At 42.0% G+C, this 26,991-nt stretch overlaps 1 long non-coding RNA gene across 4 annotated transcripts; it reads right to left on the bottom strand.

Annotated features, from left to right (window-relative positions):
• Nucleotides 1-1,637: 1,637 nt before the first annotated feature.
• On the bottom strand, nucleotides 1,638-26,610 carry LOC133538962 (uncharacterized). Of its 4 annotated transcripts, none has more exons than XR_009803141.1 (3): nucleotides 26,461-26,610; nucleotides 10,607-10,756; nucleotides 1,638-1,849 (listed from the first exon to the last, which is right to left on the bottom strand). It is a non-coding gene; the product is annotated as an uncharacterized LOC133538962 (long non-coding RNA). The 4 variants fall into 4 exon arrangements; XR_009803140.1 differs by having other exon boundaries at nucleotides 10,611-10,756; XR_009803143.1 differs by having other exon boundaries at nucleotides 10,607-10,732; nucleotides 26,461-26,604.
• Nucleotides 26,611-26,991: the final 381 nt, after the last annotated feature.

Below are 26,991 nucleotides of genomic sequence, written 5' to 3'. Positions count from 1 at the left end.
TTGCCAAAACTCTAATTAACGCTCCACTTCAAAAGCATTTATGAGCCATAATTTTAGTGTTTCCATAGCTACCGATATTCTTTGAGCAATTTCACTTGAACACAACTTTTGTAACATTCCACACTACGCAATAGTAAAAGTATGTACTTTTATGCCATAGGGTTAGTGTTTTTCATACCTACCATTATTTTCTGTTAGACTATTTTCACTTGAACAAAGTTTTTGTAATATTCCACACTATGAAATGATAAAAGTATGTACAATGAGTGCTGCTGATATTGTATTGAATTAATATCGGTATCGAACAACACTTAAGGCTCAAATATCGGTATCGTATCGGAGGTGAAAAAGTTGTATCAGGACACCCCATTTAATCATTATACAGCTTCGGTCAAAGGTTTGCATACCGTATTTTCCGGACCATAGGACGCACCGGATTATAAAGCGCACTGCCGATAAATGGTCGCTTTTTGATCGTTGTTCATATATAAGGTAAAACCGGATTATAGTGTGCATTAAAGGAGTCATATTATTATTATTTTTTTCTATATGTAAAACACTTTCTTGTGGTCTACATAAAATGTTATGGTGGTCCTTTGGTCAAAATGTTGCATAGATTATGTTTTACAGATCATCATCAAGCCGCTTTATGACAGTCGCTTCCGGATGAGCCATTTCTGGGCGGTCTTATTTACGTGGCTCACCTACAGCACCGTGTTCTCCCGTCATCTTTGTTGTAGCGGTGTAGCGTGCAAGGATGGGAGTGGAAGAAGTGTCAAAAGATGGAGCTAACTGTCTTAATGACATTCAGACTTTACCTAAATCAATAACGGAGCAGCATTTCCTCAACCGGAAACAACAACACCGGAAATGTGTCCCGTGAATAAAAACGTCCGACTCGAACTATAATTACTAAAATTTCTTGGGTAAATAATGTGAACTCACCACACCGGTGGTCTGTTACAGCACGTTTTACCATGGCAAGTTTACTGACATATATAAGAACTTTACAGTACTTTATATGAGAAATGGCAACAGCGGAGGATGAATGCCGCATAACAAGAAGATAGAGAAAAATAAGCTTATCGACTACAAAGGCGGATGCGCGCAATTTTTCAAGATTCTTGCAGATCCCAAATACAGATAAGCAGGTACCAGAAGGTAAGAAAAGTTGCCAACTTATATGTCTTACCTTATACACACACCAGAATAATACTCATATGTTGAAACACATCAAACAGTGCAGCCTACACTTATCTCTTATGTTTGACTGCCATCTACTGATCACACTTATCATTAAACCATGTACCAAATAAAATTGTTTCGAAATGGGTAAGCTCAACCAAACCTATTCCTTACATTAAGTGCACCGGGTTATAATGCGCACTGTCGAGTTTTGAGGGGAAAAAATGATTTTAAGTGCGCTTTATACTTGCCAACCTTGAGCCCCAAAATAAATCTTTCTTCCATTATTACAAAAATGGGTGCCCAATACAGAACTTTTAAATCAATATAATTATGGTAAGATAATTACAATCTGACCTACCCGTGACAGTGGACACGTCAATGCAGTTTGGTCGTGCCACCTCCCTTTCAGCTGAGGCAAGCTGAACAGGATGTGGGTCCACATCCAGGGCCCCTGGCACCTCCCCCCAGCCCCCATGGAGGGAGAAGGCGGACTGGGAGTCCAGGTGGGCCAGGAGGTGGAAGAATGAGGAGTACAAGAAGAAAACACGATGGGTGAGCTTGATGGTGGATGGTGAGGCCAACTCTTTCTGAAGTCAACCTGTGGGACTGGGGGCCCCCTGGTGGCTCAGGGAGAAGGTACAGGCTGGAATACAATCGAGATCTGGTGAGGAAAGAAAATAAGTGTAAGAATAGAGAGCAAAGAATCACACTGCAAAAACTGAAATCTAAGTAAGATTAAATATCTCAAATAAGGGTGATATTTGATTAGTTTCTGTCTGATAAGATAATTCTTTTCACTAAGCAGATTTTATGTTTGAAGGTTTTACTTGTTTTAAGTGTTTTGGTCCTAAATGATCTCAGTAAGATATTACAGCTTGTTGCTGAGATTTGATTACCTATATTGAGTAAAACATGCTTGAAACTAGAATATCAACTGTTGCAAATCTGTTTCATCAACACTCACAAGTATAAAACTACTTTTTAAAGGCCTACTGAAACCCACTACTACCAACCACGCAGTCTGATAGTTTATATATCAATGATAAATGGGTTGTACTTGTATAGCGCTTTTCTACCTTCAAGGTACTCAAAGCGCTTTGACACTACTTCCACATTTACCCATTCACACACACATTCACACACTGATGGAGGGAGCTGCCATGCGAGGCGCTAACCAGCACCCATCAGGAGCAAGGGTGAAGTGTCTTGCTCAGGACACAACGAACGTGACGAGGTTGGTACTAGATGGGGATTGAACCAGGGATGGCCACTCTTCCACTGCGCCACGCCGTCCCTATCAATGATGAAATCTTAACATTCCAACACATGCCAATACGGCCGGTTTAGTTTAATAAATTGCAATTTTACATTTCCCGCGAAGTGTCTGTTGAAAACGTCGCGGAATGATGACGCTTATGTTGACGCGTGCTTGTGACGTTATTGGTTGGAGCGGACATTTTATCCCAGGACCACTCATGGCTAAAAGTCGTCCTCTTTAATCGCATAATTACACAGTATTTTGGACATCTGTGTTGCTGAATCTTTTGAAATTTGTTCAATTAATAATGGAGACTTTAAAGAAGAATGCTGTTGGTGGAAAGGGGTGGATTGCAGCTGCCTTTAGCAACCAAAACACAGAACGGGTTTCTTTGTTTGTTGTGAAGCTTTAATATGGAACAGAGCAGTCAAGCGAACATGTTTCTCTACCACATGTCAACCTGCAGGTTTTGGTGAGAACATTTTGGTAATAAGTCGGCTCTTACCGGAGACATGAGCGGAGCTTGCGTCCTCCTGCAGCTGTCCAAGAGGCAGCTGCAAGTTTCTTGGCTCCTCCATGGCTTCCTTTAGAGACACTGGCGGTCACCACACCCCTCCGACTTTCAGGTATGACTTTATAATCTCACTAAAACACTAGTAACACAATAAGCAGATAAGGGATTTTCCAGAATTATCTTAGTAAATGTGTCTAATAACATCTGAATCGCTCCCACTGCCGTCACATTTTTTTTTTCTAGTGTTTCACTCTAACTTTCCTCATCCACAAATCTTTCATCCTCGCTCAAATTAATGGGGAAATCGTCGCTTTATCGGTCCGAATCGCTCTTGCTGTTGGTGCGTATGATTATATACAATATGAGGATGTGAGGAGCCCTACAACCTGTGACGTCACGCGCACAGGCAAGGCTTTTTATTAGGGACCAAAAGTTGCGAACTTTATCGTTGATGTTCTCTACTAAATCCTTTCAGCAAAAATATGGCAATATCGCTAAATTATCAAGTATGACACATAGAATGGACCTTAAATAAGAAAATCTCATTTCAGTAGGCCTTTAAAGTAATAATTTCTTACTTCAAGCATGAAACAAAAATGATGCTGAGCACATATCATTATGTCAAGATAATAGCAGGAGCATTTACTTAATTCAAGAATATTTTTCAACATATTGAGCAAAAATGTCTCTTTTCTTTTCTACCCAAAAAAAGTGCACTTATTAGTAAGAACATACTTATTTAAGGAATTTTGGGTTTCATTGAGGTTAGCTCATTTTACTTGTTTTGGAAAGTCTTGACAAGCAAAATGTTCTTGTTCTATTGGCAGATAATTTTGCTTAGTTCATATAAAATACCTGTAATTTTTTTATATTTTTTTTTCTTGTTTCTGAACACTGGACTTTTTGCAGTGCAGAATATTGGTGTTAACTATTTTAAAACTTTTTTTTCCCAAGATTAATTGAAAGCATGAGAAAGATTCAAATTTGACAAATGGATAGTTGGAAAAATAACTTATACTCATATACTGGATGAATATACTTTATATTTTTCAAATGTATATCTTTTAAAAGAAAATAAACATTTTGGTTAACCAAAGAGCCTTTTAGTTGACACAAAAGAGGGCCAGGTCTCATCGTGAGTGCATTTTAGAGTAACCGGTATAAAGTTACAACCCTCTGAAGCTGCATAGATCAGGTTCTTATAACTGCACCACACCCATGAACACATAGTACAGGTAGTACACACACACACACACACTACACACTACAATATACTGTATCATACATGCGTCATTCTGCTTCAGTTGTATATGCTGACACAAACTTCTATAGCTATGAGTCAAACAAAGAAAGAAAAAATGTTCAAATAAGGGATGCGCATGATTTATCATTTAGTCGTTCATTGGTGAATAAAAAAAAAAAAGATTCTGGTAACTCACACCCACTTGGTATACAAAGAAACACATGACAAACTGAACAACTTTACAAAAACATTGTATTATATGTCAAAATGTAGGACAATCTGTAATGTAATGTAGCATTGCAGCTACTTCCCCTGAGCGTATTAAAATGTTTATAAACCGGGCAGCTAATGTTGTATTTTCAGTATTAACCCTCGAGTATATAAGTGGAATTGAGATTTATTTGTGGGGAAACCACTTTATTCCTTACTCTCAGCAATCTAGTAAGGCTCATGACTAGTTTTACTTGTGTTTTTCATATTTACCAACTCTGTCAGCAGAGGCCACTGTTCCATGTGGGACAAGCTAAAGTTGTCTGCCATTCATCCATCCATCCATTTTCTACCGCTTATTCCCTTTGGGGTCGCGGGGGGCGCTGGTGCCTATCTCAGCTACAATCGGGCGGAAGGCGGTGTACACCCTGGACAAGTCGCCACCTCATCGCAGAGCCAACATAGGTAGACAGACAACATTCACACTCACATTCACACACTAGTGTTGCCAATCAACTTATCCCCAGGCGCATGTCTTTGGAGGTGCGAGGAAGCTGGAGCACCCGGAGGGAACCCACACAGTCACGGGGAGAACATGCAAACTCCACACAGAAGGATCCTGAATTCATTTCATTAAATATACAGTACAAGCCAAACGTTTGGACTCACCTTCTCATTCAATGCGTTTTCTTTATTTTCATGACTATTTACATTGTAGACTGTCACTGAGGCCCTGCGATGAGGTAGCGACTTGTCCAGGGTGTAGCCCGCCTTCCGCCCGACTGTAGCTGAGATAGGTGCCTGCGCCCCCCTCTACCCCAGAAGGGAATAAGCGGTAGAAAATGGATGGATGGATGGACTGTCACTGAAGGCATCAAAACTATAAACGAAAACATGTGGAGTCATGTACATAACAAAAAAAAGTGAAATGACTGAAATCATGTTTCATATTCTAGTTTCTTCAAAAGAGCCACCTTCTGTTCTGATTATTGCCTTGCACACTCTTGGGATTCTTTCGATGAGCTTCAAGAGGTAGTCACCTGAAATGGTTTTCACTTCACAGGTTTCATAGTTGTGATGCCTTCAGTGACAATCAACAATAGTCATGGAAATGAAGAAAACGCATTGAATGAGAAGGTGTGTCCAAACTTTTGGCCTGCACTCTATATGCCAGGTTGTTGTTTAACACAAAATTTAACACATATGTTGTAAATATAACACAAAAAGCTCCCAAGCTACTGTGGTTGGGGAACATGAGAACACTTGAGATCTTAATCCAGTTATGGAAGTCAATAACACAAGCTGTCCAGAGGGTTCAGCACAAACACAAGTGCACCCATCATTCAGTACTCACCTAATTATACATAAATAACCCAACTTCCTCACCGGCACCCATATCAATAACACGAGCCCTTTCCTTTCCTTTATCCTGATTGTTCTCACAGACCCTATCAGTCAGCTGACCACGTTAGTTTTTAGCAAACATTTATTCATCACATGTGTGCCCAAAGGGATTTGAGGCCATCACTAAACTAGAATATAATAGAACTGCAAAGACGATTAGCACTAATATTTGTCTGTGCTCACTCTAAATACTTGTATTTTATCTTTTTATTTGGCAATGATGCAGATTATAAGAAGATAACCCAGCCATACCCTTGGCCACACCCCAACCCCCACAAATAGCTCGGCAATTTGTGGAAAACACTGCAGATAGCATTTGTCCTTGGAGCTTGGACGGCACCTGAGCTTAACTCAACAAGATCCTCAATGGGACTGAGTGCAAACAATGCAGTGTTCTTCCAAGAGGGTGTCTACGTGAGCAGAGGCACACAACGTTGCAAAAGGGAGGGAGCTTTTGGCAATAGCGCTTTCGAGTGAAAGGCAAAGATAGAGCCACATGGATATTGATTAACTTGCTCCTTTTAACAAGTCAGATATCAGTATCACTGTGCATAGGATGGCAGTGTTAACTCGGCTTTCGTTATTTTGACCAAAAGTTTGACCGTTTTTTTTTTACATAGTCTCAATAATCGAATGTCTAAACACTGTGCGTCGTTGGAAGTGGCCCAATTTGTTAAAGTTTTTCCCCATGTGTGATGTCAGCCGATCTCTCCATACATGGTATAGATTTGCCCGAAGAGCATAGCGCAAGTCCGTCAATGTAGTCCAACATTGTAGTCAATATCCTTTTTCTCTATCGTCTTGTTGTGGGGCAGACTGGCTCATACTAACTTCTAACTTATATCGGTCAGTAAACTTTCTATGCAATCGCTACAGAACTACAACATAGCTGGCGGGGAGAAGACGCAGTGGAAGTGGAGGCTCATAAACAAGACTGCCAACAAAATGGCGCATCCTGAAGAGATGGTCAGACACATCTTGAAGATGGTTTGTAAAACAATCTATGCAAAATTTGGACTAAAGAACCACCATTACTTGTTATGGAGACTACCAATAAGTGTTTTAAATGTAGAAAAGAATCATAATATGACTCCTTAAGTCTGTGTATGTCACTTAGCGGCTTTCCTCCACAGTTTAGTAGAGAGCCTGGTCACCTTAATGTCAGAGATGTAATTTGTTAGAGCTACGAAAGCTACAAGTATTGTTTGCAGTGTACCCGCCACACTCAGATTGCCTATAGCAGATTATATCGAAGTTGTATATGCTCCCACATACATACATAAATAAAGTGCAGACATACACATTCACTGTTTGTACATTCACTGTACAAAAATACATATACACATACATATACATACATACACTCATGCATATAACCACATTTCATCAAACATATATTAACGTTGTTCCCTAAGGGAAACCGGGTAAACAACCGGGTGTTGTGCCGTAAAGATGTTTAATGGCGAATGTATCATGTAATTTGTTATTCTTACAGCCGGACTTGTGTGTTTATTTCCGTACCTGACGGTTTCGACTACAACTGCGGTCTTCCTTAGAGGTTGTCATATGATGTATCGTGATGTAATGGCAATTGTATCAGTTTATGTAAAAGAAGTTGTGTGAGCACACAGCCATTGTAGCCAAGTACGGAGGTGGAGTTTGTGCATCTCTTCAGAGTCTTCAATAAAAGGTAGTAAGGTTATATGTTCATTTATCCTTTTCATTTGTCATTTATAAGAGTTTTTTGTGTATTAAACTATAGTTATAAACTATAAAAATTATTTCCTGTTAATTAGAGATTTCCAAAAATGGCTTTTTTGCAAAAATCTGATATTCCGATATTGTCCAACTCTTAATTACAGATTCCAATATCAATTAATACCGATATATACAGTCCTGGAATTAACACATTATTATGCCTAATTTTGTTGTGATGCCCCATTGGATGCATTAAACAACGTAACTTTATCATGAATTGATTAACGTGGACCCCAACTTAAACAAGTTGAAAAACGTATTCGGGTGTTTCCATTTAGTGGTCAATTGTACGGAATATGTACTGTACTGTGCAATCTACTAATACAAGTTTCAATCAATCAATCAATCAAAAACAAGGTTTTCCAAAATAAGAGAACAACTTCCAACTCAAGTTATGGAAAGAAGTGCCAACATGGCACTGCCATATTTATTATTGAAGTCACAAAGTGCATTATTTTTTACAACAGCAGCTTGGAATTTGGGACATGCTCTCCCTGAGGTAACCCTAATACCCACTACAACTACGTGAAATACTATACTTTGACTTTCACAAAGTGCATTATTTTTTTTATTATTTTTTTAAACATGCCTCAAAACAACAGCTACAAAAACAATGAAGGCGCACAACTTCAGTCCAGAGTATACTAGAGTATACTTGCCAATCTTGAGGTGGGAGAGGGGGGCGGGGTTGAGGTGGGCGGGGTTGGGGAGGGGTGATGTTTGGTGGTAGCGGGGGTGTATATTGTAGCGTCCCGGAAGAGTTAGTGCTGCAAGGGGTTCTGGTTATTTCTTCTGTTGTGTTTATGTTGTGTTACGGTGCGAGTGTTCTCCCAAAATGTGTTTGTCATTCTTGTTGTGTAACAGCCGCAAATATTATGTGACTGGGCCGACACGCTGTTTCTCTGAAGGAAAAGCGGATGTGATGACAGGTTGTAGAGGACGCTAAAGCCAGTGTTTTTTAGGCACGCTCCCAACAATGTTGTCCGGGTGGAAATCAGGAGAATGATTGCCCCGAGAGATTTTCGGGAGGGTCATTGAAATTCGGGAGTCTCCCGGGAAATTCAGGAGGTTGAAACCGATACCGATAATTTCTGATATTACATTTTAAAGCATTTATCGGCCGATAATATCGACCTGCTGATATTATCGGACATCTCTACTGTTAATTGGCTTTACACATTTGTATTTTATTATGAATTGGCTTTTAATGGACCCTTGGGAACAAATTAACAATGAAACCAGAGGTGCCACTGTATCCTTCAGTAGTGTCGTCTTTTGAGAAAAGTTTGAAAAGAAAGTAAATAAAACTAATACGTCACACTTATTATAGCAAGGTCCAATTAGCGAAGATATATGATGGCATATCTGTGTTATGTGATCGGTGTAAACAGGTTCCAGGTAATTTAATACATATGTTTTGCCTTTGCCCATCCCTGAACAGCTACTGGACAAACATTTTTAACACTGTCTGTGGTCTCTAGCAAAGGATTTAACCAAATCTTCTCGGCTGACTTTTTGGGGTAGAACCTCAGCCATCTACCCTTAGTAAATTCAAAAAGAATAGTGTAGCATTCACTACGTCATTGGCTGGAGGACTCATTGTGTTAAATTGGAAGGCAACAGCGCCTCCTTGCAACACCCGCTGGATTAAAGATGTTCTGTGTTTTCTCAAACTGGAGAAAATTAGGCTGACATTGCACTGCGGGTTGCTCTTCTGAGATATGTAGGAGAAACTGATTTCCAAATAAACCGTGTTTGAATCACAAATTAAATGTGGGTGGTTTATGAGCCTTTTGCGTGCTTGTGGGTTTCTTTATCTCGCTTCCTCTGTCTATTAAAAAGTAAAACATGTTCAATATAAACTTAAATTGAAAAAGTACAGAAATTAAGTAGGACCCTAAGAAAAATATTTTTTTACTACAAAAGTGCACATACATTACAATGGCAATTAGATTGTTGCACTGGATTGCAACTGAGTAAAACTTTTGTTGTTTTAATAAAATAATATAAACACAGAAAAGGGTTGGCACTTCTTTCATGCTCGCCTAATCTCTCCATATTCAGGTTAATCCATTACCATTGATAAGAAATGGGCATTATGTATTTACTAACTGTTAATTTAAATGATTAAGAGTTGAAAGAAAATAGAACTGGGGGGTTAAAGGGTGTGGGTTGCATAACAGGACGGGGCATAAATTGACGTTATTGTCAGTAAGAATGTCACCCTAATAACTGGGAGAGCTATATCTGAACATGTAGTGCAAGCAAAAAGAAATGACCTTTAAAGGCACTAGTTTGGCTGAGAATTCTGTTTCTGAGTTAGTTTATTTCAATTTAAATAATTGAAATGACTATCAGAAACATGACTATCAGGAACATAACTATCATATAAGTGTCTCCTGTTAGAGAGCAGGAATACCATTTGAGAGTCATGTCATTATGACGACACATGTTGGTAAAGAAAATAATATTTAAAATTCATAAAATCCTCTTCACCCAAAAAAAATGTTATTTCTTATCATAAATGAACCACAAAATTTGTTGTGTAGCCGTATTTTAAATTGAACTGACAAATGCAAACAAAAAGTGCCGCTCAGCAGTATTTCTTTGCTCGCTTTAACAATAATGGATTAATTTAGACAACATGAAATACTCATTTGTTGATTGCAGCAGTACAACATCAGCATGTCCTGCTTAATAGAGTATTAGAGTGAAATGCCTCAATGTCAAGAAACTGAGCAAACGAGAAATTATGCATGAACACAAAGCAGAAAGCCTTTCTTCCATTGTCACATCGAAACAAAACATAAAACATGATATGTTGCGATTTCAGCCGGAGAAAAACGTGATAAGCTGACTTGAACAGCACATATTTCTTCAATGCTCATGAAGTGCACACTTCGAAAGACACTCAACCTTATGAACTCTACCTTGTATTGCTGTGCATGAATCAATAACAGTAGTAAATTACCAAAGCATCCATATCAGCTAAAATGACATTAGGAATAAAACGACTGTGAATGCAACTTACTTACTTAAGCTGGGTAGTCACTCTTGTTCAATGCGAGTGCTTCAGGTGAAACATTCCCTGCTCCATGGAGCGCTATTATGGGCTGGCAGCGCTGTACGAAATGTGACTTATAAAGGGACACAGCAACTGTAGGAAGAGGCAGAGGTGGGGCTGAAAGGAGAACAGAGAGGTGGACGTGCAGAAAAAAGGAAGTATTATCTTTGCGTCTGAAATGATATCAGACAATATTGTGATGATCATTTCCGGCATCGCTAGTTACTGATTGACAACAATTAGTGAGTAACTACAAGGAGCCATCAAGTAATTTTTTTTATAAAGTGAATTCCACTTTCTATAAACACAATAATGTCTCGTCTATGTGTTAAACTAGATTCCTTGTTTGGACCTAAGATCATCATTCTTAAAGTTAATAACTATACAAGTTTTTTTGGATTGCTTTACAAAACACCATTAGAAATTTCTGATGTTTTTGATTGATTGATTGAAACTTTTATTAGTAGATTGCACAGTACAGTACATATTCTGTACAATTGACCACTAAATGGTAACACCCGAATAGGTTTTTCAACTTGTTTAAGGTCCACGTTAATCAATTCATGGTACAAATATATACTATTAGCATAATACTGTCATCACACAAGTTAATCATCAGAGTATATATATTGAATTATTTACATTATTTACAATCAGGTGGGTAGGTATGTGCAGGGGGGTAGGTTTGGTTGATATCAGCACCATCTGAGAAATGGACATTGAAACAGTGTAGGTCTGACATGGTAGGATTTGTACAGCAAGTAGTGGACATAGAGAGATCAGAAAGCATAATAACAAGTATTTACATTTGATTATTTACATTTGACTATTTACAATCCAGGGAGGTGGGATGTGGAGGGGGAGGGTGTTAGTTTAGGGTTGTAGTTGCCTGCAGGTGTTCTTATAGTGCAGTTTCAAAGGAGGCTAGAGATGCACTTTCTTTTACACCTGTTGGGAGTGCATTCCATATTGATGTGGCATAGAAGGATAATGAGTTAAGACCTTTGTTAGATCGGAATCTGGGTTTAACGTGGTTTGTGGAGCTCCCCCTACAACATCAACTACAGAGAGATTACAGTGAACAGAGTGCAGACATCAACTTGTATGGTACTCTATACTGCACATTCATACCAACCAAAAAGATTCCGTATATAAGTATTATCAGAATGCAGTCAAAAAAAAGACAATGCAAACCAGTTGAGATCTGTAACAGATTTGTGATAGCAAACACTGCATTATTTGCAGAATTTGAAATGATGTATTAATTTTTGCAGACCGCCACTGATTCAGGTCTATTCAGGTGTACTGGAGAGGGGGCTATGCCGGATAGTCAAACCTCGGATTCAGGAGGAACAGTGTGGTTTTTGTGCTGGTCGTGGAACTGTGGACCAGCTCTATAGTCTCGCCAGGGTCCTTGAGGGTGCATGGGAGTTTGCCCAACCAGTCTACATATGTTATGTGAACTTGGAGAAGGCATTTCGACCGTGTCCCTTGGGAAGTCCTGTGGGGAGTGCTCAGAGAGTATGGGGTATCGGTCTGTCTGATTGTGGCAGTCCCCTCCCTGTACGATCAGTGCCAGAGCTTGGTCCGCATTGCCGGCAGTAAGTGAGACATGTTTTCAGTGAGGGTTGGACTCCGCCAAGGCTGGCTTGTGTCACCGACTCTGTCCATAACTTTTATAGACAGAATTTCTAGGCGCAGTCAGGGCTTTGAGGGGATCCAGTTTGGTGGGCGCAGGATTAGGTCTCCGCTTTTTGCAGATGTGGTCCTGATGGCTTCATCTGGCCAGGATCTTCAGCTCTCCCTGGATCGGTTCACAGCAGAGTGTGAAGCGACTGGGATGAGAATCAGCACCTCCAAGTCCGAGTCCGTGGTTCTCGCCCGAAAAAAGGGTGGAGTGCCATCTCCAGGTTGGGGAGGAGACCCTGTCCCAAGTGGAGGAGTTCAAGTACCTGGGAGTCTTGTTTCACAAGTGAGGTAACAGTGGATTGTGAGATCGACAAGCAGATTGGTGAGGTGTCTTCATTAATGCGGACGCTGTATGGATCCGTTGTGGTGAAGAAGAAGCTGAGCCGGAAGGCAAAGCTCTCAATTTACCGGTCGATCTACGTTCCTATCCTCACCTATGGTCATGAGCTTTGGGTTATGACACAAAAGACAAGATCACGGTTAAAATCGGCCGAAATAAGTTTCCTTTTGGCTGGTGGCAGGGCTCTCCCTTAGAGATAGAGTAAAAAGCTCTGCCATCCGGGAGGAGCTCAAAGTAAAGCCGCTGCTCCTCCACATCGAGAGGAGCCAGATGAGGTGGTTCGGGCATCTGGTCAGGATGCCACTCGAACGCCTTCCTAGGAAGGTGTTTAGGGCACGTCCGACCGGTAGGAGGCCACGGGGAAGACCCAGGACACGTTGGGAAGTCTCCCGGATGGCCTGGGAACGCCTCGGGATTCCCCGGGAAGAGCTGGGGAGAGGGAAGTCTGGGCTTCCCTACTTAGGCTGCTGCCCCCGTGACCCGACCTCAGATAAGTAGAAGAAGATGGATGGATGGCCACAGATACAGACATTACATGTTAGCTCATAAGTCACAATATAATGTCTGCAAATGTAGCTTGTTGTTACAACTCCTTACAGTAGATTGCATTGTAACTCCCACCTTACAACAAACACTATATTGCCAAAAGTATGATCAGAATCAAGTGTCCTAATCACTTGGCTCGGCCACCTGGTGTATAAAATCAAGCACTTAGGCATGGAGACTGTCTCTACAAACTTTGTGGAAGAATGGACCGCTCTCAGGAGCTCAGTGATTTCCAGCGTGGAATTGTCATAGGATGCCACCTGAGCAACAAATCCAGTCGTGAGATTTCTTCGCTCCTAAATATTCCAAAGTCAACTGTCGGCTTTATTTTTAAAAAAATGTAAGAGTTTGGGAACAACAACAACTCAGCCACAAAGTGGTAAGCAACGTAAACTGTCAGAGAGGGGTCAGCGGATGCTGAAGCACATAGTGCAAAAAGGTCGCCGATTTTCTGCAAAGTCAGTTGCTACAGAGCTCCAAACTTCATGTGACCTTCCAATTAGCCCACGTATAGTACGCAGAGAGCTTCAGGGAATGGGTTTCCATGGCTGTGCAGCTGAATCTAAGCCATACATCACCAAGTCCAATACAAAGCGGTGCAAAGCACGTCGCCACTGGACTCTAGAGCACGTTCTCTGAATCCCGCTTTCCCATCTGGCAATCTGATGGACAAGTCTGGGTTTGGAGGTTGCCAGGAGAACGGTACATTTCGGACTGCTTTGTGCAGAGTGTGAAATTTGGTAGGGGAGGAATTATGATGTGGAGTTGTTTTTCAGGAGTTGGGCTAGGCCCCTTAGTTCCAGTGAAAGGAACTTTGAATGTTCTTGGATACCAAAACATTTTGGACAATTCCATGCTCCAAACCCATGTGGGAACAGTTTGGAGCGGGCCCCTTTCTCTTCCAACATGACTGTGCACCAGTGAACAAAGCAAGCACTGGATGACAGTGTCTGGTGTGGTTTAACTTGACTGGCCTGCACAGAGTCCTGACATGAACCCGATGGGACGAATTAGAACAGAGACTGAGGGTCAGGCCTTCTCGACCAATATCAGTGTGTAACCTCACCAATGTGCTTTTGGAAGAATGGTCAAAAATTCCTATAAACACACTCCGCAACCTTGTGGACAGCCTTTCCAGAAGAGTTAAAGATGCAAAAGTTGGACGGAAATCATATTGAACCCTATGGGTTAGGAATGAGATGGCACTTCAAATTCATATGTAAGTCGAGGTAGGAGGCCAAATACTTTTGGCGATATAGTGTATATTTCGTACCTGGTCTGCCAGAAAATGAGGAGATGTAGCACATTGAACACGGGCCATTTCAAACCAACAAGACCGCCGCACAAAATGGAACATGTTTAATTTTTTGGACCGGTCCCCACGGTTCTCAGGGTTTATGGCGGATGAGCAAAGGATGACCAGGTCTTGCGTTCGACATTAACACGGTCTTTGGCGGAGCACGGCAAATTGAATAAGAGCTGTATGTTTGTAAGGATCCCCATTTGCGCTGCTCCTCTAAAACACTCAGCAGTGTTTGCTCTCACAAAAGAAAAGTCAGTGCAGCCTGGTTATTATACGGAACATAAATGAAGTATTGCTGGCAGTTTTTGGATGCCTTTTTAAATTGATTCATAAGAAGAAGGGATTGCTCCCAGTAGCTGTATTGCCAGCCACCAAGAACGAGGTGATTTTTACAAATTAGAATGCAAAACAAAAATGTATTCTCGTCTTTCATTAGGATTGTAAACAATAGGCAAAGTTTAAAAAAAAGCTGCAGATCCCCGCGAGATAGGATTATCGATACCTCTTCCCGCTCTGAATGTCTTTTCAATGTTGGTCACTGTTGTGGGAAATGTAAACAAATGCCTTGGATTACTGGCATGCTGTACTGATGTAGTAAAACTTCTACATGATTAGGCTGTAAAGAAGAACAGAAGCGATTTTATTATAACTTTCTTATATTTTCCTTCCAACACCCTGGTAGGAAAAACGAGTGGCTTATCTGCCGGTGTGCTCGAAGACGCATTCTATAAAAAGGGACAATAACTTGCACTTCCGTCCACACAGAAAGCAACAAACATGAGATAAATATTATTACATTCATTATTACTGCAATGTAACAGAAGGGCTTTGTTTACCTATATCTCCATCCCCATGCTTCTAGACTGCAATTATTTAGTACCAAAACATGCAAATTCTAAATATTTTTGTAACAATTAAACTTAAAATATTTGAGCTTGCAAGAGACTTGCAAGATAAGGGCTGCCAATGTTAATATGTATTGCCAACGCATCCATCCATCCATTTCGTACCGCTTATTCCCTTTTGGGGTCGCGAGGGGCGCTGGCGCCTATCTCAGTTACAATCGGGCGGAAGGCGGGGTACACCCTGGACAAGTCGCCACCTCATCGCAGGGCCAACACAGATAGACAGACAACATTCACACTCACATTCACTCACTAGGCACCATTTAGTGTTGCCAATCAACCTATCCCCAGGTTCATGTCTTTGGAAGTGGGAGGAAGCCGGAGTACCCGGAGGGAACCCACGCATTCACGGGGAGAACATGCAAACTCCACACAGAATTGAACCCAGGACTGCAGGATCTTTGTATTGTGAGGCGGACACACTAACCCCTCTGCCACCGTAAAGCCCATTGCCAACGCAATACATATAAATTCCTTCTTTTTTCTTTTAAATGCACGCGTCTTAACTTCTTCTGGAACCTCGGTCCATTCTGTAAACTGGGAAAATGTAATGGCTTTTAGTTACTGTTGAGCTACAAGCTTAAAAATACAGGAGCAGAAATGCACAAACAAAATGGCACCTAATGGAATCTTAATTTCAAAGCCATGGCAAGTCGTTATTTCGACAGGACTATTTTATCTTCGATTGTCATGAAAAAACATCACTGTAGCAAGAGCCTGCAGAGAGATGGAGCTTTACTTTTGTGTTTGGGTCACAGTTGAGTGCATAAAATAACATATAATGTTACACTAACTGCTTTAGTATGATGAAATGAAAGCTCAGCCTTTAAAACATGTCAAGACATCTCTTCTCATACCAATCATGTAATCTGGCTTCACAATACCAGCGCTGTACGTCAAATCCTGTTTTACTACCATAACAAAATAAAACATTGTCTTGCATTATCATGCTTTGCAATGCAATCTGTGATATTTCTACCTAAGTTTCGCAGGTTGAATACTACAAATATTTATAAATAGAGAAGGTTAAGACCTTGTCACGCAGAGATATGAATATCCGTAACTTATACAATTTGTAATGTACAGACTGTCAGATGGGCTTCACGGTGGCAGAGGGGTTAGTGCGTCTGCCTCACAATACGAAGGTCCTGCAGTCCTGGGTTCAATCCCAGGCTCGGGATCTTTCTGTGTGGAGTTTGCTCGTTCTCCCCGTGAATGCGTGGGTTCCCTCCGGGTACTCCGGCTTCCTCCCACCTCCAAAGACATGCACCTGGGATTGGTTGATTGGCAACACTAAGTTGTGAATGTGAGTGTGAATATTGTCTGTCTATCTGTGTTGGCCCTGCGATGAGGTGGGGACTTGTCCAGGGTGTACGCCGCCTTCCGCCCGATTGTAGCTGATAGGCGCCAGCGCCCCCCGCGAGCCCAAAAAAGGGAATAAGTGGTAAAAAATGGATGGATGGATGGAGACTGTCAGAAGCTTTGATTCAGGTAAAAATATTACACATTACATTACTGAACATCTTTGACAATCAAAGCAAGATCATTGAAAGTGTTGCGCTGTTTAAAAAGCATAACATTAAAAAAAATGTAAACATATCACTGAAGCAAATTAATTGTACTGTTAGACAATTAATTATTGTACAAAAAAAAACTTGGATAATTTTCTGTTTGGGGTACACTTATTCAAAGATTAAAGATTAAAGTACCACCGATAGTCACACAGACACTACTAGGTGTGGTGAAATTACCCTCTGCATTTGACCCATCCACTTGTTCCAACGCCCTGGGAAGTGAGGGGAGCAGTGAGCCACAGACGCGGCCGCGCTCGGGAATCATTTTGGTGATTTAACCGCCAATGCCAGGCAGGGGGGGTAATGGGTGGTATAACTCGGTTGGTAGAGTGGCCGTGCCAGCAACTTGAGGGTTGCAGGTTCGATTCCCGCTTCCGCCATCCTAGTCACTGCCGTCTTGTCCTTGGGCAAGACACTTAACCCACCTGCTCCCAGTGCCACCCACACTGGTTTAAATGTAATTTAGATATTGGGTTTCACTTCGTAAAGCACTTTGAGTCACTAGAGAAAAGCGCCATATAAATATAATTCACTTCACTTCACACATTTTTATAGTCTTCTATAATCTGCCGGGGTTTGAACTCACTACCTACCGATCTCAGGGCAGACACTCTAACCACAAGGCCACTGGCAGGTTCATGATGAAAAATTATATCTATTTTGACAAACTGCGATTATCGCGATTAAATCTTTTAACCGTTTGACAGCCTTGCTTTAAAACAATGTCACTGATTGTCAGACAACTGAAGAAAAAAATCCTGTTTACACTTTTTCTGCATTAAAACAGTGTAATTGTTTTTGTGCTCAAAATATAATTTATGACATTATTTTTGTTTCATCTTTATCACTGCATTACTATATTCAATCAATCAATCAATGTTTACTTATATAGCCCTAAATCACTATTGTGTCAAAGGGCTGCACAAACCACCACGACATCCTCGGTAGGCCCACATAAGGGCAAGGAAAACTCACACCCAGTGGGACATCGGTGACAATAATGACCCAGTGGGACGTCGGTGACAATGATGACTATGAGAACCTTAGAGAGGAGGAAAGCAATGGATGTCGAGCGGGTCTAACATGATACTGTGAAAGTTCAATCCACAATGGATCCAACACAGTCGCGAGAGTCCAGTCCAAAGCGGATCCAACACAGCAGCGAGAGTCCCGTTCACAGCGTAGCCAGCAGGAAACCATCCCAAGCGGAGGCTGATCAGCAGCGCAGAGATGTCCCCAGCCGATACACAGGCAAGCAGTACATGGCCACCGGATCGGACCTGACCCCCTCCACAAGGGAGAGTGGGACATAGAAGAAAAGAAAAGAAACGGCAGATCAACTGGTCTAAAAAGGGAGTCTATTTAAAGGCTAGAGTATACAAATGAGTTTTAAGGTGAGACTTAAATGCTTCTACTGAGGTGGCATATTGAGACCTTATTGTTTTTAGGGGCCGTGCATCGCATATCACATCATATTGTGAGGTACCCTAATAAATAATAGTCCATCCATCAATCCATTTTCCCGTTCGGGGCCGCGGGGGTGGTGGAGCCTATCCCAACTGCATTCCGGCGGAAGGTGGGGTACGCCCTGGACAAGTGGCCATCTCATCACAGGGCCAACACAGATAGACAGACAACATTCACACACTAGGGACAATTCAGTGTTGCCAATCAACCTATCCCCAGGTGCATGTCTTTGGAGGTTATAGGAAGCCGGAGTACCCGGAGGGGAACGGTGTGGCGCGGTTGGGAGAACCTGAGGGTTCCTGGTTCAATCCCCACCTTCTACCAACTTAGTCACGTCCGTTGTGTCCTTGAGCAAGACACTTTACCCTTGCTCCTGATGGGTGGTGGTTAGGGCCTTGCATGGCAGCTCCCACCATCAGTGTGTGAATGTGTGTGTGAATGGGTGAATGTGGAAGTAGTGTCTAATAGGGCTGGGCGATATATCGATATTGCGATATATTGCGGGTTTGTCTCTGTGCGATATAGAAAATGACTCGTGATATTCGAGTACACGTTCTCACGCAGTTGCTTTTAGCTGCGGGGATTACACTACAGGCTCTTCTCACATCCAGCAAGAGCACCTTCTTACATACGTCACATACCTATATGCCCTCGTGGAGCAGAGAGTTAGAAGCATGGGTAACGTTAGCTGTGATGCTAGCGAAGCCGTGCGAGTGGTAAAACGAGAGAAAGAAGGTGCGAATCTGGTAAAACATGGAGGAAGAATTAATTCCCAAGAAAAACAGCAGAGGGTCCATCGTCTGGCGGTGGTTTGGCTTCAAGTGGGAAGATGTTTTACAAGTATGCGGCAAAAGGGTTGGTACAAAAAGCAGCAGCACTGCTAATTTGTAGCATCATTTGTAAAGTCACCTGTGAGGAGAATGAAGAGTGCTTGAAACTCCGCATGTCAACATCTCGGCCGGTGCCACACCAACAAAATGCCCACGAAATCATTTCCACGTCAACAACGTATGAAAAAAATAGTCAACAACACAAGGAGATAACGTCCGCAGGAACCTACCATATAGCAATGGACATACACTATTTGATTTCCTATTATGCAGCTCATATTTATTTCACACTTATTGAAATAACTTGTGTGACATCATGCACAAAAGTGCACTTGATATGTTTTAAACTATTGTAGTGGTGTTCTGTGCAAAAAGTGCACTTTAATTTAGTGTTGTTTTGATATGTCATCTTAGTGACATCATGCACAAAGGTGCACTCATAGCTTGTTTTAAAATGTCTCTGACAATCTTGCACTTTCTGTTTTGGAAATGACATGAATGTGAAGTGAATTATATTTATATAGCGCTTTTCTCTAGTGACTCAACGCGCTTTACATAGTGAAACCCAAAATCTAAGTTACATTTAAACCAGTGTGGGTGGCACTGGGAGCAGGTGGGTAAAGTGTCTTGCCCAAGGACACAACGGCATTGACTAGGATGGCGGAAGCGGGAATCGAACCTGCAACCCTCAAGTTGCTGGCACGGCCGCTCTACCAACCGAGCTAAACCGCCCCACATGTTTGTGCCACTGCTTAATAACTGTTTAATAAATTGGCTTTTGGTCAATTGACTTAGTTGTGATTTCCTTCTCTGCATAAAAGTTTAAAATGAGCATACAGTATGAATACAGTATGAAGAACTATGTTTTAATGTAGACACATAGAATCATCATACTGCTGTGATTATATGTATCAAGTGTTCATTCAAGGCTAAGGCAAAATATTGAGATATATATCGTATATCGTGACATGGCCTGAAAATATCGAGATATTAATAAAAGGCCATATCGCCCAGCCCTAGCCCAACGTGGCACTTATTAGTAATTAAACCAATATACATAAGGATGCAGTCTCTCACAAGCCCATACTAGAGCTAAAGCTTCTCGCTCCATCTGAGAGAATCTACGTTCACAATCTGTCAAGCTGCGGCTCACAAATCACACACACACACACACACACACACACACACACACACACACACACACACACACACATGTACCATCTTCCCTTGGTGGTCCCGCACTAACACTGCCCCGAGACCCACAGGACCCCCATCCGCTATTACTTTGATTGGAGGTTCCTTGTCAAAGTAGCTTTGGCTAGCTCATCCTTTAAGGCCGGGGGTCAGCAACCCGCGGCTCTAGAGCCGCATACGACTCTTTAGCACCGCCCGAGTAGCTCCCTGTAAGCTTTTTAAAAAATGGAAAAAGATGGGAATGGAAATATATTTGTTGTTTTAATAATGTTTCTGGAGGAGGACAAACATTACACAAACTTTCCCAATTGTTAGAAAGCCCACTGTTTAATATGTTTGTGTTGATGCTTCACTGATGACAGTATTTGGCCCGGGCCGTTTTGTCCCACTAATTTTGGCAGTCCTTGAACTCACCATAGTTTATTTATATGTACAACTTTCTCACACGCTGCCACAGAAAGATGCTAAAGTTAAAGTTAAGTTAGAGTAGCAATGATTGTCACACACACACTAGGTGTAGTGAAATTTGTCCTCTGCATTTGACTCTCTTGTTCACCCCCCTTTTCGGTGATTTAACACCCAATTCCAACACTTGATGCTGAGTGCCAATCAGGGAGGTAATGGGTCTCATTCTTTGGTATGACTCGGCGAACTCACAACCTACCGATCTCAGGGCGGACACTCTAACCACAGAGTAGGTAGACGTGTTTTATGCCATTCCTTCTTTGTCTTATTTTGTCCACCAAACGTTTTAAGCTGTGCGTGAATGCCAAAAGGTGAGCTTTCTGGATGTCATTGATTTGTGTGGAGTGCTAATAATCCATGCTCACATGCTATTTAGGCTAGCTGTGTGTACATATTGCATTATTATGCCTCATTTGTGGGCATATTTGAGTTTGTTTAATTTTCTTTACTCATGTCCTCTGTGTATTTAATTCATATTTGCATGTCTCATACATCTGTATGTAATATTGGCTGCATTTCTGATTGTGAGCCATGTTGCTCCAGACCATAGCAAACCTTACCCACCTTGCAAAGATTGTAATAAATCCATTAGAAGAAGACAGCCTGTCATTTCCTTAAACTTGGACTTACAGGTGCTACCTCAGTAAAGCATTTAAATCCCATCTTAAAACTAATTTGTATACTCTAGCCTTTAAATAGACCACCCATTTAGACCAGTTGATCTGCCGTTTCTTTTCTTTTCTGGGGCGGGGGGCACAGGTTCGGTGGCCATGGATGAAGTGCTGGCAGTCCAGAGTCGGGACCCAGGATGGACCGCTCGCCTGTGCATCGGTTGGGGACATGTCTGCGCTGCTGACCTGTCTCCGCTCGGGATGGTCCCCTGCTGGCCCCACTATGGACTGGACTTTTACTATTATGTTAGCTCCACTATGGACTGGACTTTCACAATAATATGCTGGACCCACTCGACGTCCATTGCACGCCCACATCTGCGGTCGTCTCCAAGGTTTCTCATTGTCATCCCACTGGGTTGAGATTTTTCTTGCTCTGATGTGGGATCTGAACCAAGGATGTCGTTGTGGCTGTGCAGCCCTTTGAGACACTTGCGATTTAGGGCTATATAAATAAACATTGATTGATTGATTGATTGATTGATCGATTGGACACACACATTCTAAGTTAGTAATTTCCAGGAGTTATCTCACCCTCTGAGAAGCCTCTGTTTTACTAATATTTTTTCAATGTTGTAAAAATGTGTAGCATAAATATTACATTTCTGTCAACAAAGATTTGCATCAGCCTCCGACACATAATAATTTTCGATAGTAGGCCTATTTAGCTAATATAGACACTGACATCATGTGTTGCCTTCGATATAACACTTATATAAGACGTTTAGTCATTTTGATAGTAGGCTAATATAGCTAATATAGACACATCGTGTGTTGTCTTCATTATAAGACTTATATAACACTTTTAAAGTAATTTTGATAGTAAGCAATTATAGATAATATAGACACATTATTTGTTGTCTTCATTAAACACTTACATAAGTCTAAATCAGGGGTCTCAAGACACGCGGCCTGCGGGCCGAGACGTTTTTTTGTCCCCCCACACCTTAATATGAAAGTTTAATGTTAGTGCGGCCCGCAAGTTTTATATGTATGGCACTTGACAGCGTTGTGTTATTTGGGTCCAAAATGGCTCCGTCAACATTCTGGGTTGCCTACCCCTGCGTTAGTGGAAAAGCGGCAAATGAGTGAAAGCGACAGAGACGTTGCCATGGAGACGAGGGTTTTCTAACGTGCCTGGCTGCAGGCACACCGCGACACCTGTCCGTCAGTAATAACCTGGACCAATTCAAACCGTTATTTGTTTGTTTTATTGTTTAATTTGCAATGCCTCACACGATGAACACAACATATATTTCTATATGGCGCCGGATAACACTACGTCACTTTTTTGCGCTCGCTATCCCGGTACTTTCCCGGCTATTATCCGCCGACCGCCGTGTTGCTGTAGGGAGGAAATGCGGACTGACACTCATTGCGGAAATAACATTATTCTCCGTGCGTCGATTAAATACAAATATATTCCACAACCCCAAACATGTCTTTTTCAAAGCCTGCAGGGAAGAGAAGGGTTAGTGATGTGCAAAGACAATTCCAGGAAAATTGGGAGATGCAATTATTCTTTGTTGAGCACAGGGGGCACCCCGACGTGTCTTATTTGCACAGAGAAAGTTGCGGTGCGCAAGGGATACAATTTGAAACGTCATTATACAACTAGACATGCTGAGGAGTATGCAACTTTTTTTTTAAGAAATCTTTTCTTGCCAGCCCAGCCTCACCCAGACTCTGCGTCCAGTGGCCCCCAGGTAAATTGAGTTTGAGACCCCTGGTCTAAATCATTTGGTGTCTTCATTAAACACTCATATAAGGCTTAAACATGTTCGCGTCGGAAACATGAGAAACCATTAGAGATGCGCGGATAGGCAACTAACTTTTTTTTTTTTTTTTTCCAAGATGGCGCTGCTGTAGTGGCTGCTGTAGGCAGGAGCTCTGTGCTCTTGTGTCATCCTTTTTGTGTTTCCCTCTTGTTTTCATGTGGTATTATATTTTTTTGCATTTTGGTCCGGGACCCTTTGGGACTGTGTGACAAGGGGTGGCACTTTCGTGACCTCTGTGGTGCTTTTTTTTGTGGACTTTTGGATCTGCCTCCCGGGAGCCTTTTGGCCATGGAGACCAGCTGCTGGGTATCTGCCACACCGGAGTCGGTTTGGATGTACTGGAGGAGATGCGGATGAGGGGACAGGACTGTGGAGCTAGCACTGAGCTACTGGGACGGAGAGGCTTCGCGGTGTCTTGACTGGGTGAGCAGGTGTCGGACACCTCAGTCACCTTGGACGTATCCTCGCTCATCCATGCGGACTGGACACTGGCCGAGAGTGGAGTCGGCTGTCTTGGTTGCCTTGTTGGGTCTGCTTCTGTCTCTGGCCATGCTCCCTCCACCCCAGCGGACGATGGCGTGGAACACCGCAGAGGCCACCACAGTGGATATGTTTATTTTACTTTTTATTCATAGCTGTATGTAGAAGTGTCTGGTTGTATCTGCTGCTTTAATGTCTTTAATGTCCTCTGTGTTCTTTGATGTTTGATGTTTCCCTCTTACACACATGGAAGAGGGATGTGTACTATGGCTATGAGTTATTTGTTTTTTTTTTTTGTTTTTTTTTTTGTTTTTTTCCCCTTGGCCTCAGTCTGCACCCCCACTCCAGGGCCTAGGCTAAGACCGATTTTTTAATTTTATTTTAATCTTCTATTTTTTTCTCCCCCCCCCCCTTGTTTACCTGTATGTCATCTTTTTTGTAAGGGGCGCTGGAAGCCGGCAGACCCGTCAGCGATCCTGTTCTGTCTCCCTGTAATGTTTGTCTGATCTTGAATGGGATTGTGCTGAAAATTGTAATTTTCCTGAAGGAACTCTCCTGACGGAATAAATAAAGTACTATCTATCTATCTATATCATCCACATCCGCATCATCAAAGTCGTCATCCACCCGCCTTTCACCCGAACCAACATTTTATCAGGACCGTACCCGCCCGCCAACCGCCCGCTGAAGTACATCAGAGGTTGTCCGCCTTTACCACTCACAGAGATATTTAAACCTGTTTCACAGAGTAATGATGTCATTTGGAGCCGCTAACGTTCCCGCGACTATCCAATAGCCTTCATCCTGATGACAAGAATATGGGCGTGCTGTGAAGCCATTGCCTTAGACACCTTCAACAACATGTACAAACCGATTTTTGGTCCGACAACACGTTGCGTGCACCTTCTGTAATTGCACATTCAGGATTGAAAGGAACACTGGGTGATACAGAGTACACTGATGGTTGTGATATAAACAACTTTAACACTTGCGCCACGCTGTGAAGCCACACCCAACAAGATTGACAAACACATTTCGGGAGAACAGGCTCACAGTAACACAACATAAACGCAACACAACAAATACCCATAATCCTTTGTTCCTGTGACACTTCCTGAATATATTTTACTACCCCGCGCCCCCAACCCCGCCCACCTTACCGACGCACGGGGGGGTGGGGGGATGGGGGGGTTGCTGCTAGCGGGGTGTATAAAATAGTCAGGAAGTGTCATGAATACAAAGGATTATGGGTATTTGTTGTGTTGCGTTTATGTTGGTTTACTGTGAGGATGTTCTCCCGAAATGTGTTTGTCATTCTTAATTGGTGTGGCTTCACAGCGTGGCGCATATTACTAAGAGTGTTAAAATTGTTTATATCACAACCATTAGTGTACTCTGTGTCACCCAGTATGCCTTGCAGTCGTGTGTGTGTGTGTGTTGATGCTGGACTGACAAGCAGATCGTACAAGTTGTAGTAGGCGACAAAGCCAATGGCTTCATAGCACGCCCTAATACTTATTATCTGGATGACCACCGGCAGTCATTCAGGAGAAATATAAATGATAAATGGGTTGTACTTGTATAGCGCTTTTCTACCTTCAAGGCACTCAAAGCGCTTTGACACTACTTCCACGTTTACCCATTCACACACACATTCACACACTGATGGAGGGAGCTGCCATGCAAGGCGCCAACCAGCACCCATCAGGAGCAAGGGTGAAGTGTCTTGCTCAGGACACAACGGACATGACGAGGTTGGTTCTAGGTGGGATTTGAACCAGTGACCCTCAGGTTGCGCACGGCCACTCTCCCACTGCGCCACGCCGTCCCTATAGCGTCCCTTATTGTCTTCTTCGCTTTATGACACGGGTCCTAAATGGCACTTTGAATGGCAAAGGATACCGATCACAGAACCCTGCATATCAAATATTTCCGAATGGTTCAACCGCCACCCGCCCGAATCTAATTAAAATCTATTTTTTCGTCATGTCAACCGCCCGCCCGCGGTTTATCTGCGGACTCCGCAGATGAAACCGCGCATCTCTACAAACCATGTTTCCAACATCTACAAAGCAATTACCTAATGCTGCCACCTACTGACATGGAAGAGTATTACACAGTTACTTTGCCGAACTCTAGACAGCACACACACTCGACAAGGGCACATTTGAAAATTACAATTAGTGGTTTGCAACAAATAATTGATGAAATTACATAAGGGAAAAAGCGGTAGAAGGTGCATGGATGGATGGACAATCTCCCACGGCACACCAGACTGTATCTCACGGCTCACTAGTGTGCCGCGGCACAGTGGTTGAAAAACACTGCACTAACATACTTGCTTCTTGCCTAAGACATTGACATGATGTATAACCAACATGTGGTGAATATAGTTCCAGTGAATGATGCCAGAAATACAAATAATATTCCTATCAGCATGAAAACGTATAGCTGCAACACCCACCCTGCAAAGTTAGTTTCCCCTCGAAGTTTGGCGGAAGACACTACATCGACGTCTACAGGTGCCAGACTGTGACATGTCAGCAGTAAGTTGAACAAGTAGAAGTTGTTACACTTACATTGTTAACTTATTCGTGTCCGTTCGAGGGTGTAGTCAGCACTGAAATTTCCCCCGGCAAAACTTTGCTCAGCTGTCATTGAGGCTGGAGTGCTTTGTTGTTCCTTTTGGTCGTCTTTGTAGAGGTGCATTGTGGGTAGTGTAGTGTTTTAGATGGTTTTGAGTAACTTTAGGCGGAAATGACAAACTATAGCACAAATTAGTCTTTTAATATTTTGAGACACAAAGTTGGACACTTGTTTGTAGGTTTATAGCCACAACTAGTAAAAACACTCACTTTCGCTTGGAGAATGCTATTAAACTTTTGTTTTTACAAGAAAAAATTAAAAGATTACAAATACAGAGTAAATCATGTAAACTAAATGTGTTTTTGTTTTATTTAAAAATATCACAACTCATTAATTATGACTATGAAAAGAAAAAGGTCATGAAACAACGCATTCCAAAAAAAAAACATTTTAAAAAAGTATTTAATTTAATGCGTAGGGTCCGTATACCTTTCCATTCATTCAATTTCCAATTCTTGAATGCA

The sequence above is a fragment of the Nerophis ophidion genome, linkage group LG20 (assembly GCF_033978795.1).
Source record: "Nerophis ophidion isolate RoL-2023_Sa linkage group LG20, RoL_Noph_v1.0, whole genome shotgun sequence".
Lineage (NCBI taxonomy): Eukaryota > Metazoa > Chordata > Actinopteri > Syngnathiformes > Syngnathidae > Nerophis > Nerophis ophidion.
Note: the sequence above shows the minus strand (reverse complement) of the source record. Positions and strands in the feature narration are given on the sequence as shown.